At 41.2% G+C, this 11,348-nt stretch overlaps 1 pseudogene; it reads right to left on the bottom strand.

Moving 5' to 3' along the window:
• Positions 1–9,765: 9,765 nt before the first annotated feature.
• LOC123939150 lies at positions 9,766–10,721 on the bottom strand (annotated as a pseudogene).
• Positions 10,722–11,348: the final 627 nt, after the last annotated feature.

Raw genomic sequence — 11,348 nt, 5'->3', positions numbered from 1 at the left:
TTACTACACCCTCAAAAAGGATATCATGACATTACAAACCATATGGATGGGGGCTCCTGGGTGGCTTAGTGAGTTAAAGTCTCTACCTTTGGCTCAGGTCATGATCCCAGGGCCCTGGGAGCGAGCCCCACATCATGCTCTCTGCTCAGCAGAAAGCCTGCTTCCACCTCTCTCTCTGCTGCTGTTCTGCCTACTTCTGATTTCTCTCTCTGTCAAATAAATAAATAAAATCTTTAAAAAAACAGGGATGGAAATAGAGGTGTTATTGTAGGTAAGATAAGTCAGTCAGGGAAAGATAAATACCATATGATTTTAGTCATATGTGGAATTTAATAAATAAAAGGTTAGCACAAGGTAAGGGAAGGAAAAATTAAAAAAAAAAAGGAAATCAGAGAGGGAGGAAAACCATAAGAGACTCTTAACTGTCAGGAACAAACTGAGGGTGTTGGAGGGGATGTTATTGGGGAATAACTGAGTGACAAGCATTAAGGAGGGATGTAATGAGCAATAGGTGTTATGTGCAAATTTTGAATCACTGAGCTCTACCTCTGAAACTAATAATGCTGGATATGTTAATTAAAATTAATTCAAATTAATACAGTTGATTTAAAAACTCTGCTACTGAGTTTTCTTTAAAATTTGAGGTACATAGGGTAACTTGTAATGCCAGTAGTTCTTGAGGTTGTAAATGATAGCATGTTGTGAGAATATATTGCTCTACCTTGACATTGGGCTCTCAATCTGTTTTCTAAAGAAGGATACTGGTTTGAAGGTGATCTTGTGAAGATATAATGAAGAAATTTGAAGAACTGCCTTAATTTTCACTTTAGGGAGAAATAAGTGTATTTTTAAGTTCATGGGGTGAATCTGAGGTGAGCCCTACCACTTATGTATTTCATTGCAATAGTTGTGTGAATTGTAACTTAAATTACACTTAAATTCATCTTTACTTTTGCTAAGAAAATTGTTTTGTATAGCAAATGATGTACTGTGTATGTTCATATCTTCCTAGGCAAACCATTAAAAACTTGAAGTATCATTGCTTTTAGGAGATAAAGCACAGAAAGCAAACCAACATAATGATGTGACAAAGAACTAGTAAGTGGGATTGGAGACTACAACAATATTCACTACAATGCCAGCCAAGTGAAGCAGACAGTGGTTGGGGTGTTGTGAACTGACCAGAAGAGAAAACAAAAAGTGTTGGGTATTGGACTGAGTCTTGAGGTGTGGATATTGCACAGATTAGCTGGGAAAAAGAAGAGACAGGGCAGCCTAGGTCGGAGAGGAGGCTTTCATGCCTTTCAAGGAATGATTATGATTTGTTTAGAGCAAAGGAGGATTATATACACTGTTAGATTGAAACATGCAGTCATACATGCTATACCACCAGGCCCTCCCCTTCCAGTTTGGAAAATTGCTGCTCTTAAATCAATGCAAACTGCTCTTAAATCAATGAAACTCAGGGAACACTCCACAGAGGAGTACAGAACCAGAGTCCTTTCCTTTGACTTCCACTTTTCATGATTCACCTACAAGTGCATGTGCAAAAGCGATTACTTCAGGTGGCAGAGACGACATTTTGCCAATTGCAGTTTATTCAGTTATTTTAAAAATTGATATATAATTAACATGAAACATTCTATTTCTTTCAGGTGTATATCAGAGTGATATATGTATATATTGTGAAATGATCACCACTTACTTCTGGATAACAGATCTCCCAGAGTTACATGTTTCATTGTGATAAGAAATTTAAGATCTTTTGTTATAGAACCATTCAAATATGCAATACAATGTACATTATACAATCAAATATGATTAACTATAGTCATCATTAACGATGGTTCTCATGAAACCAGTTTTAACCATTTTCACAACTTACATTCTGTCTTCAAGTCACGTATATTTGTTAAGGGAAGAAGCAAGTCCTTGGTTCTATTTTCATTGAGAATAATTTTCCCTGTGGTCATAGCTTTTTACCATCAACGACAATAACTCTTTGATACATAATATGGTCCTTGACAAGTGGTTAAGGGTCTATTCAGCTGATATTGGCAGGGGTGAGTCTCTGTGGGATCAGGCAGCTGCTAAGCAGGGAGTCCCGGGGGTGATGAAAACTCAAGAAGGAAATCATGCTGATTGTGAAGGAGGATTTGCAGCTGGAAATCCCAAGGGTTCTTACTGTGAAAAAGAGGGTGCTCTGAGAACCACTGCTGGAGAGGCTGTGAGTCTGAGCAAGGAAGCAGAAGGAGCCTGTACTCTTTGGTAATGTTTTTTTTTTTTTTTTTTTTTTTTTCTGGACTGATAATAAATCCTTGGTATGTTTTCACAGTTGGAAATTATGAAGTGAGCAAAGTAAGAGTATGTTCACTCATTCCATAGGCATTAATTTAATAGTGTCTCCCTTGGTCAAGAATTTCCTATGGTGTGGGATGTAAGGGATAAGACAAGGAACCAGATGCTGAAATGCTAGTTCAGCCCACAGGAACCTCACACTTGGGATACAGATTCAAACTGGAGACTTGTCAGTATCCCATTATAGAAGATGTAGTGGTTTATCCATGTATTTTTCCATGTTACTCAGCTTTGAGTACCTGTTGCATGCCAGGCTTTGGCATTGAGAGCTCAGTACTTTTAGTCTATGAAAATGCCCAGAATTAGTAGTCTGGGAGACAATGGTCAGTGTTGCTGAGTAGGCCCTTAGACTCTGAAAGAGAGGCATGAAAATATGATTGCCTATGCTGACAAGGGAATGATTGTGCTTCCAAAGGTTAGTGTGAATAAGAATATCTTAGTCAAGTCCATAATTGGGAAGCATTATGGCTCTACACGGGTGGCATCTAGATGACCAATGGGGGGAGTCATGCAGTTCAGGGATGACTTAGACTCATGCAGTTCTAATCACTTTCACCAGGAAGATACTTAACTTCTTCCAGACATGTGGTGTTACAGAAATGTTATATTTTAAGCAGCACCTTGTATGGATGACTGTTGTCTTCAGTGTTGTGCAATTTTCATGTTGTTTCTGTAACCAGTCTTGGCTAATGACACAAAATAAGAAAGATCGTTTTTGTTGTTGTTTGCTTGTTTCTTTTGTGTTTTGTTTGTTTGTTTTTGTTTTTCATTTTGAAAAAAATTAACAAAGAACCAATTATACCCTCTTTGGTGAAATTTCTCACTGAGTGTTATATCACAAATGAAGCGACAGTTCACCAATGCATATGTCCTTCTGAATGAGCATTAAAAATTTCTCCAAATTTCCCCCAGACTATATTGATAAGTATGTCAGTCAATAACATACACACAATAAAGGAAATAACTTATAAATCATTTTGAGAATTTATTTAGTTCATCTGTCCAGGTGCCTGCTTGCCTTATCAGACAGCTAAGTTGTTGGTCTCCAGTTTCAAAGGCCAATGATGAGGCCACTATCAAGGCGTCTGGTTGGCCGACGCACAGACATGATTTGTTGGTCTTGAGTTTGAAGGGCAGACAGTGATCCTGCTTTCCAAGTGCTCAGAGATCTGTTCTATGTTTCAAGGTCTAAGGACACATGGTAAGCCTGCTGTGAAGGTGCCTCTTTGGCCTAATAGGAGTAAAGTTATGTACTTTGTGAAAAACTGGTCCCAGTGAGTCTTTGACCTAGACCCGATATACTTTGTTGGTCTCTAGTTGTACAACACATGATGAATCCTTTGTCCAGGTGCCTCCTTGGCCCAGGATAGAGATGAGTTTTTGGTTTCTGAGTCCAAGGGCACATAATGATCTCACTCTCCAGGTGCCTACTTGGCTGAGTACAGAACTGAGTTACTATTGATATCAAAATACAAGTGGTAAGCCTGCTGTATAGTTGTCCTCTTGACCTATCACAGAGCTGTCTTATCAGTGCCCAGATGTAAGGGTACATGGTGAACCTTCTATACAAGTTCCTATTTGGCCTACAAGAGAGATGATTTGTTGGTCTCTATGTCAATAGGCGATTGGTGAGCTGGTTCATCAAGTGCCATTTTGGCCCAGCCCAAGGCTCTTTCTTGGTCTCCATGTCCAAGGGTATATGTTGATGCTGCTGTTCAGGTGAATCGTTTTCCCAGTACTGACCTGGGATGCAGGATTGATAGATTCTTGGCACTTGGCAAGCTTGGTGTTCTCTAGACATACTTGCTTTGTGCTGCCTGGATTGGCAAGGTGTGTTATGAGGATTCCTTGTCCAACCAGTGTCTGTATGACTCATCTGCCCAGTTTCAAATGCATTCAGAAGGTTTCCACTCACAGAGTTTCTGGTGGGTTCTCTGTTCTGGGGTCTAAATTTGCCTGTGGTATACTGTGTTCAAGTGTGTGTGGTCTGTAGGCTCCTGGTTGGCCAGCAGTCTGTGGAATTAGTGTGTCCACTGCTAAGCTGGGTCAGACTGCTTGTGGTCTGAGGACATGTGTTCCAAGGACTCATACTATGTCTAGAGATGTGGTGATTCCTTCTCCCAATACATGTTTCATGAAATTTCCTCTCTTCCTTTTGTCTGGAGACATTGTGAACATCAGGATGGCCAGATGCTTAGAGCATTCATGTTCCCTGTGCTGAGCTGTGTTTGAGGGCTCTGGAATAATAGTAGGCCCAGTGTTCCCTCAGGACATGGACTCAGCTTTCCTGTGCTGAACCCAGATTTGATCCCAGAGATGTGGAACCCAGCTGAAAATCTACAGTACTCTGATTTACAGTGCCCCAATCCCATATACAAAGTGGAATGTGTCCCTGAGAAGATGGGCCATCCACACAATGGGAAATGCTTCCAGGAGTTACTGGGTACTGCTTTGAGTACTCTCAGGACCACAGAGGGGCACAAACATAAACACAAACATGAAGGTGGTGTGAGAGTGTTGGTGGGAGGCCCAAGGAAGGAGGAATTGGCAGGGTGCTTGCCATGAACAGAGGAAGAGAACAGGGCAGAGAAAGCGAGGAAGAGTTATGGCTAAAACACTATCTCCCTCCTCAGTGCAACCTGGGCTGCAGATGTCCTTTTATAACAGCCCTGGTACATCACAGTGTCTTCTTATGATGTCAATAACATTCCCTATCCAATCTCCAGGGCACTTTCATGTTGGCCTTATTTGGGTGGCCAATCACCAGGCAGTTTGGATGGCTGATGACTGAAGGATTTCTTAGTGACCCTCATGACATCATTTCCTGGAAACCACGTTTTAAAGGAAACCAGGTAAACTTTCCTTCAAGTTGAAAAATTCATATGATAGGGAGATCATGGAGACCCTGAAAGACTCAAACAGTACAAAGTTAAATGTGTCACTCATTGTCATCATTCGCTAAAACACTAACACCGATGTTAATGAGGACATGGGCAATTAGACCCCATGAAAAGGTCACAGAAACATCATAGAAAGATCACAGTTGTGGGGTAAGTCAAACAACATAGCACTAGAGCAAGTGATACCCTCAACTCATCCATCACAGCTTAAATGTAAGTGGAGAAAATGGTAGGCGTTATGTTTCACACATCTTCCCACAATAAACCTAAACCTAGAAAGGACAAATCTGTGTCACAAGTCATGATCTCCTTACCTAAACGACATTCAGCTCTCCTAGAAGGGGGCAACAAAATCTAGCCTGTCCCCAGGTTCACAGCCTTAGTGTGCAGCATCCAGTCAGAAAGTTCTGGGAGAGGAGTTAAGATTGTCTCTTTCCTCAAATACAATTACATGCTTATCAGACTATTCTTATCTCCCAAGAAATCAATCAAAGATGTTATAAAACAAATTCCACAAGGCTATAAGTAAAAAAGCGACCACCATTTGGAAGGGAAGAGGTGTGGAGAGTTGATTCAGGTCTGATATAGTTGAGGACACAGTCGAGGAGAGAGAGTCTACTTGGAGAGTCTGCCACAAAGTATTATAACCACTGGGCTGCAAAATCAGAAATTTTTAAAGTCTGGATAAAGAAGATAATGCTATATGCATATAATGGAATATTACTCAGCCATCAAGAGAATGATATCTTACCATTCACAATGGTACCTAAAGACTATTATGCTAAGTGAAATAAGTTGATGAAAGACAAATGCTATAGGATTTCACTCATATGTGGAATTTAAGAAACAAAACCGATGGCAATAGGGAAAGGGAGGGGAAAAATAAGATGAAATCAGAAAGGGAAGAAATACCATGACAGACTCTTAACTAGGGAACAAATGGGGTTGTGAGAAGGGAAGTGGGTGGAGGATGGGGTAACTAAGGATAGGCATTAAGGAGGGCACTTGATTGAATGAGCACTGGGTATTCTATGCAGCTGATGCATCACAAAATTCTAACCCTAAAATTAAAAAAAAAAAAAAAAGTCTTCAGGACCCTTCCATATTTGCGTGGTGCCAGTGGGGACTGGCACCAGAAGAAGGTCCCATTAACTACTTATAACTTTTTCTTATTACTTATTAATTAATTATTGCTTATTGAAACAGTGAGCACAGATTTTAATCTTTTAAGAAGATTATATATAATCTTCTTAAAAATTAGTAGAAAGTATATATGTATGTATACATACATATACATAACAGAATTGGGTTTGTCTGAGAGTCATGAGGACCCAAATGCAATTCAGATGGAACTGGCCTCACTCAGCCGGTCTTGGGGCTGCAGGTAACACTAGTCACTTGGGGAGACTCTGCCCTTCACTTCTGTGACAAATTTACTTCCAGTTCTTTCTTTGTTGATTTCCGTTTCAGTTTCCTTTGACAGCTTTTTCCTGTGTATCCCTTTGGTTGGTGTTCAGTCCTAAACCACATGATCTTCTTCTTTCACAGGGAAGCCCAGTTATCCCTCCCCCTGTTCAGAGTGCAAATTTCTGCTCCTTAATCATCTCTACTCTGAGCTTCAGAGCCTATGTATCTGGTCTGGGAGGAGACTGCTCCATCTGTGCTTTTTTTTTTTTTTTTTTTTTTTTTTTTTTTTTGCTTATTTTCAGCATAACAGTGTTCATTGTTTTTGCACCACACCCAGTGCTCCATGCAGTACGTGCCCTCCCTATTACTCACCACGTGGTTCCTCAACCTCCCACCGCCCCCCCCCCCGCCCCTTCAAAACCCTCTGGTTGTTTTTCAGAGTCCATAGTCTCTCATGGTTCATCTCCCCTTCCAGTTTCCCTCAACTCTCTCTCCTCTCTATCTCCCCATGTCCTCCGTGTTCTTTTTCTTTTTTTTTTTAATATTTTATTTATTTGACAGAGAGAAATCACAACTAGGCAGAGAGGCAGGCAGAGAGAGAGGAGGAAGCAGGCTCCCTGCGGAGCAGAGAGCCTGATGTGGGGCTCAATCCCAGGACCCTGGGATCATGACCTGAGCCGAAGGCAGAGGCTTTAACCCACTGAGCCACCGAGGTGCCCCGTCCTCCGTGTTCTTTGTTATGCTCCACAAATAAGTGAAACCATATGATACTTGACTCTCTCTGCTTGACTTATTTCGCTCAGCATAATCTCTTCCAGTCCCATCCATGTTGCTACAAAAGTTGGGTATTCATCCTTTCTGATGGAGGCATAATACTCCATTGTGTATATGTACCACATCTTCCTTATCCATTCATCCGTTGAAGGGCATCTTGGTTCTTTCCACAGTTTGGCGACCGTGGCCATTGCTGCAATAAACATTGGGGTACAGATGGCCCTTCTTTTCACTACATCCATATCTTTGGGGTAAATACCCAGCAGTGCAATTGCAGGGTCATAGGGAAGCTAACATTGAGATACCACCTGACACCAGTTAGAATGGCCAAAATTAGCAAGACAAGAAACAACGTGTGTTGGAAAGGATGTGGAGAAAGGGGAACCCTCTTACACTGTTGGTGGGAATGCAAGTTAGTGCAGCCACTTTGAAGAACAGTGTGGAGATTCCTCTACAAATTAAGAATAGAGCTTCCCTATGACCCTGAAATTGCAACTGTGCTTTTTGGACAGAGAGTGAGAGATCACAAGTAGGAAGAAAGGCAGGCAGGGGGGAGGGAGAACCAGGCCCCTGCTGAGCAGAGAGCCAGATGTGGGACTTGATTCCAGGACCCTGAGATCATGAACTGAGCCAAAGACAGAGGCTTAAACCACTCAGCCACCCAGGCACCACTGATTCATTTTTTTTTTAAATTGAAGCATAGTTGACATGAAATAGTATATTAGCTTCATATGTACATTATACGATTGAACACTTTTTTCCTTATTCTGTGTTGACCAGAAGTGTAGCTACCATTCTTTGCCAGAGACAATATTCCAATAACATTGACCATATTTCCTATGCTGTGCCTTTTATACCACGTGTCCATTCCATAATGGGAAGCCTGTGTTTCCCACTCCCCTTCACCCATTTCTCCCATGCCCCACTCTCTTCTCCTCTGAGAACTCCTTTAGCAGATCAGTTTGTTCTTTATATTTATACGTCTGATTCTGCTTTTTGTTTTGTTTTGTTTTTCATTTGTTTTGCTTTTCAGATTCCACATTGGAGTGAAATCCTATGGTATTTGTTTTTCTCTGTCTAACCAATTTCTGTTAAATTTATACCCTCTGTGTCCATCCATGTTCCAAATGGCAAGATGTCATCATTTTTGGGCTTAGTTATTTTCATATATCTATATCTATCTATCTATCTATCTATCTTCACCTATTCTTTATCCATTCATCTATTTGTTGTAATATATCACCTGCTCTTCATCCATTCATCTATTTGTTGTAGACAGTAGGAGTTATATTAATTTTTCAATCTGTCAAAAAACCCAAAAAGAAAAAGTATCACATTATACTCATATCTATGTATAGTGTGGACATATTCAGAGGACTGACATTAGGAAACCTTATTTCTCTTCAACCCCATGAGAAGTACATATGCCATAATAACACTTTTCAATAACAACCCATTAGCAGGCATACAGACATCATGATTTTACATTTCAATACATGAGAAAAAAGACATACTCCCAGCACTGTCTTTCCTCAAAACTTCTGCCTGTTTCCCACTCTAGTAGAGCAGGTCTTCACACGTGCTTTTTTTTCATCATTTAAACTACAACAGTGGCTATATTAGAAGTCCTGTCCTTTCCATGTCCAAACTTAAATGAGGAAGTAGAAATTATAATAACAAACAATGGCTTATCAATGCGTATAGTTAAGTTTACCTGCAAAGATGTGTAAAATATTGCATGAAAGTAAAAATTAACAAGGCTATCATAAAGCAGTCTTCTTTACATTACAGATCATAACAGACACTTAACACTGTCGTTAAGTTTTACAAATGAATTATTTATATTCAAATTACAGCAGTTCCCCAAATCTAAGGAAAAGAAAATGGGTTGAGAAAGTTTCAAAGACTTTCACACCCAAGCCCTGTGTCCTCCAGCTGCCACTGGCCACAGTGATGACATACCCTGTGTGTTGTTATAAGACACAATGTCCGAATAAGCCATGTTCTACTTTTATCTAATATTACCTGTTACAGACCAGTGAATTCTTTGAGATGAAAAACAATCCAAAAATTCAGGATACAGAGCACTTTGACAACATACAATATCTGAAATTGTTCAAAGCTCTGAAAACAGTCTTTTAATGGAAAACTGAATCTTTTTATGCTCAGTTTCAACCTTGCTGGGAAAAAAAAATAACCATGACTAATCCCTGATACACATTGTTAACCATTTGTCTGTCTTCTGTCTTGGTCAGTGTTCATGATCTAGAGCCAGACCCAGAATATTTCTCCACATTTTCTCCAAGGGCTTCTTCAGGCACAGTGGTCATTCTGCTTCTCTCTCCTTCTGTCTGGCCCCTGTGGACATGAGTATCAGGACTTGCCTATTATCTGGCAGGGAAATCACACCCATGAGCTCTCTGTTTCAGTTGTGACCAGCAGCCCACAGATATCAGCCCACAGTAATCAGCCCAGGATCCACAGCTTACTACACTTCATGACACCCTCAAGACACTGTAAGTAGTGCTAAGGGCCTGGGTCACTGTGATATCTAGGTTACTCTATGTTTTCTCAGCAACAAGGTTACTTTACATCAGACTTGGAATAAATGTCTACAGCTTCTCCTGACTCATGCACCACAGTGAAGGTTGGCAACCTTCTTTCTAAAAAGATGTTCAAGGCTTTCCTGATGGAAGTGTTCTGGTGGATGAAGGGATATAGAGGTGGGTCCCAAAATCAAGGGCATCTGGGTTCTGCTTCATGAAGGTAGACTTTGGTATATCAGACATAAAATGCTGGGAAACTTCAGTATTCTTTTGAGGGTAAGTATATAAAATGCATTCCCACTGATAGAATAACTGGCAAGGCATGGATTTTTTTTTTTTAATCAGCAAGTGTACATCATAGAAAAGGCTTGGATCTGGAGCTATGTTAACTAAAGGCTTATGTATTTTGGGGGGCTAAGACTCCCTCCATGTTTCAATGTTATGTGCTTCTAATTCATAGATCTGTAGAAGGGGCAACTTATACTATCTCTGTGGTGTATTTATAAATGATGAAATCTCAGCATTTCTACAAAACTTTGTTTTGTACTCTCCTGCAATGGTGCTGCTGGAACAACATTGGATGCTAAGGCAAAGATGGCTCTCTAATTGGTAGTATCAGAGACAGCAAGTTTTCAAGGGGTTGGAATGGTGCAGTGATCCTTGTGTGACCTTGCGAAGTTCATGAAAACCAATTTTCTGAATCTTGTTCTTCTTCCAACTGAAATTTCTCCCACATGCTGACTTTGTGATCCAGGGCTGCAGTCTGCTGCTACCAAGAAGGAGGAGGACCAGGATCTGCCAGTACTTCTAGGCTCTTCTCTGCCCAGAGGTGTGTGGGAATCAGGGTCTGGGTGGGGGCTTTCTGGGGGTGTGGGTGGAGTGCAGAGCCACGGGGTGGTGGGAAGTTTGTGGGAGTGCTCTGGAGTGTGTGAGCATAGAGGTGCCAGAGAGGCCTTGGAGTGCATAGGCACCAGGTTATGGGCTGTGACTTTCTGGGAGGTGAAGGTGGGACTTTTGGCTAGGCAAGCGGGGAAGTGGTTGGCTGAAAGGCAGCCCTTATGCAAAAATCTCTGGGAGATACCTGGGTTGTTAACATAGCTTGGCTAGTGTAAGTCATGCTATAAGAAACATAGGGTCTTCACACAGAAGACATCCCGGCAGATTGGGTGAAGCTAAGAGCTAACTGCTGTCACAGGGCTCTTTTTGCAGAGGGTGGCTGGAGTGGAGATGTATCAGGTGCTGAGGTTTTCTGGGATTGTCTTCATGGGGTGGGGTAGCCTGGCAGTACATCTGTAACTGCAGTGGGCATGGGCAGGAATGTCCCAAGGCTCTCTGAAGAGAGGACGCTTTGGGAGATAGCTAT

Source organism: Meles meles, chromosome 3 (genome assembly GCF_922984935.1).
Source record: "Meles meles chromosome 3, mMelMel3.1 paternal haplotype, whole genome shotgun sequence".
NCBI lineage: Eukaryota > Metazoa > Chordata > Mammalia > Carnivora > Mustelidae > Meles > Meles meles.
The sequence above is the reverse complement of the archived record's forward strand: the minus strand, read 5'-3'. Positions and strand labels throughout refer to the sequence as shown.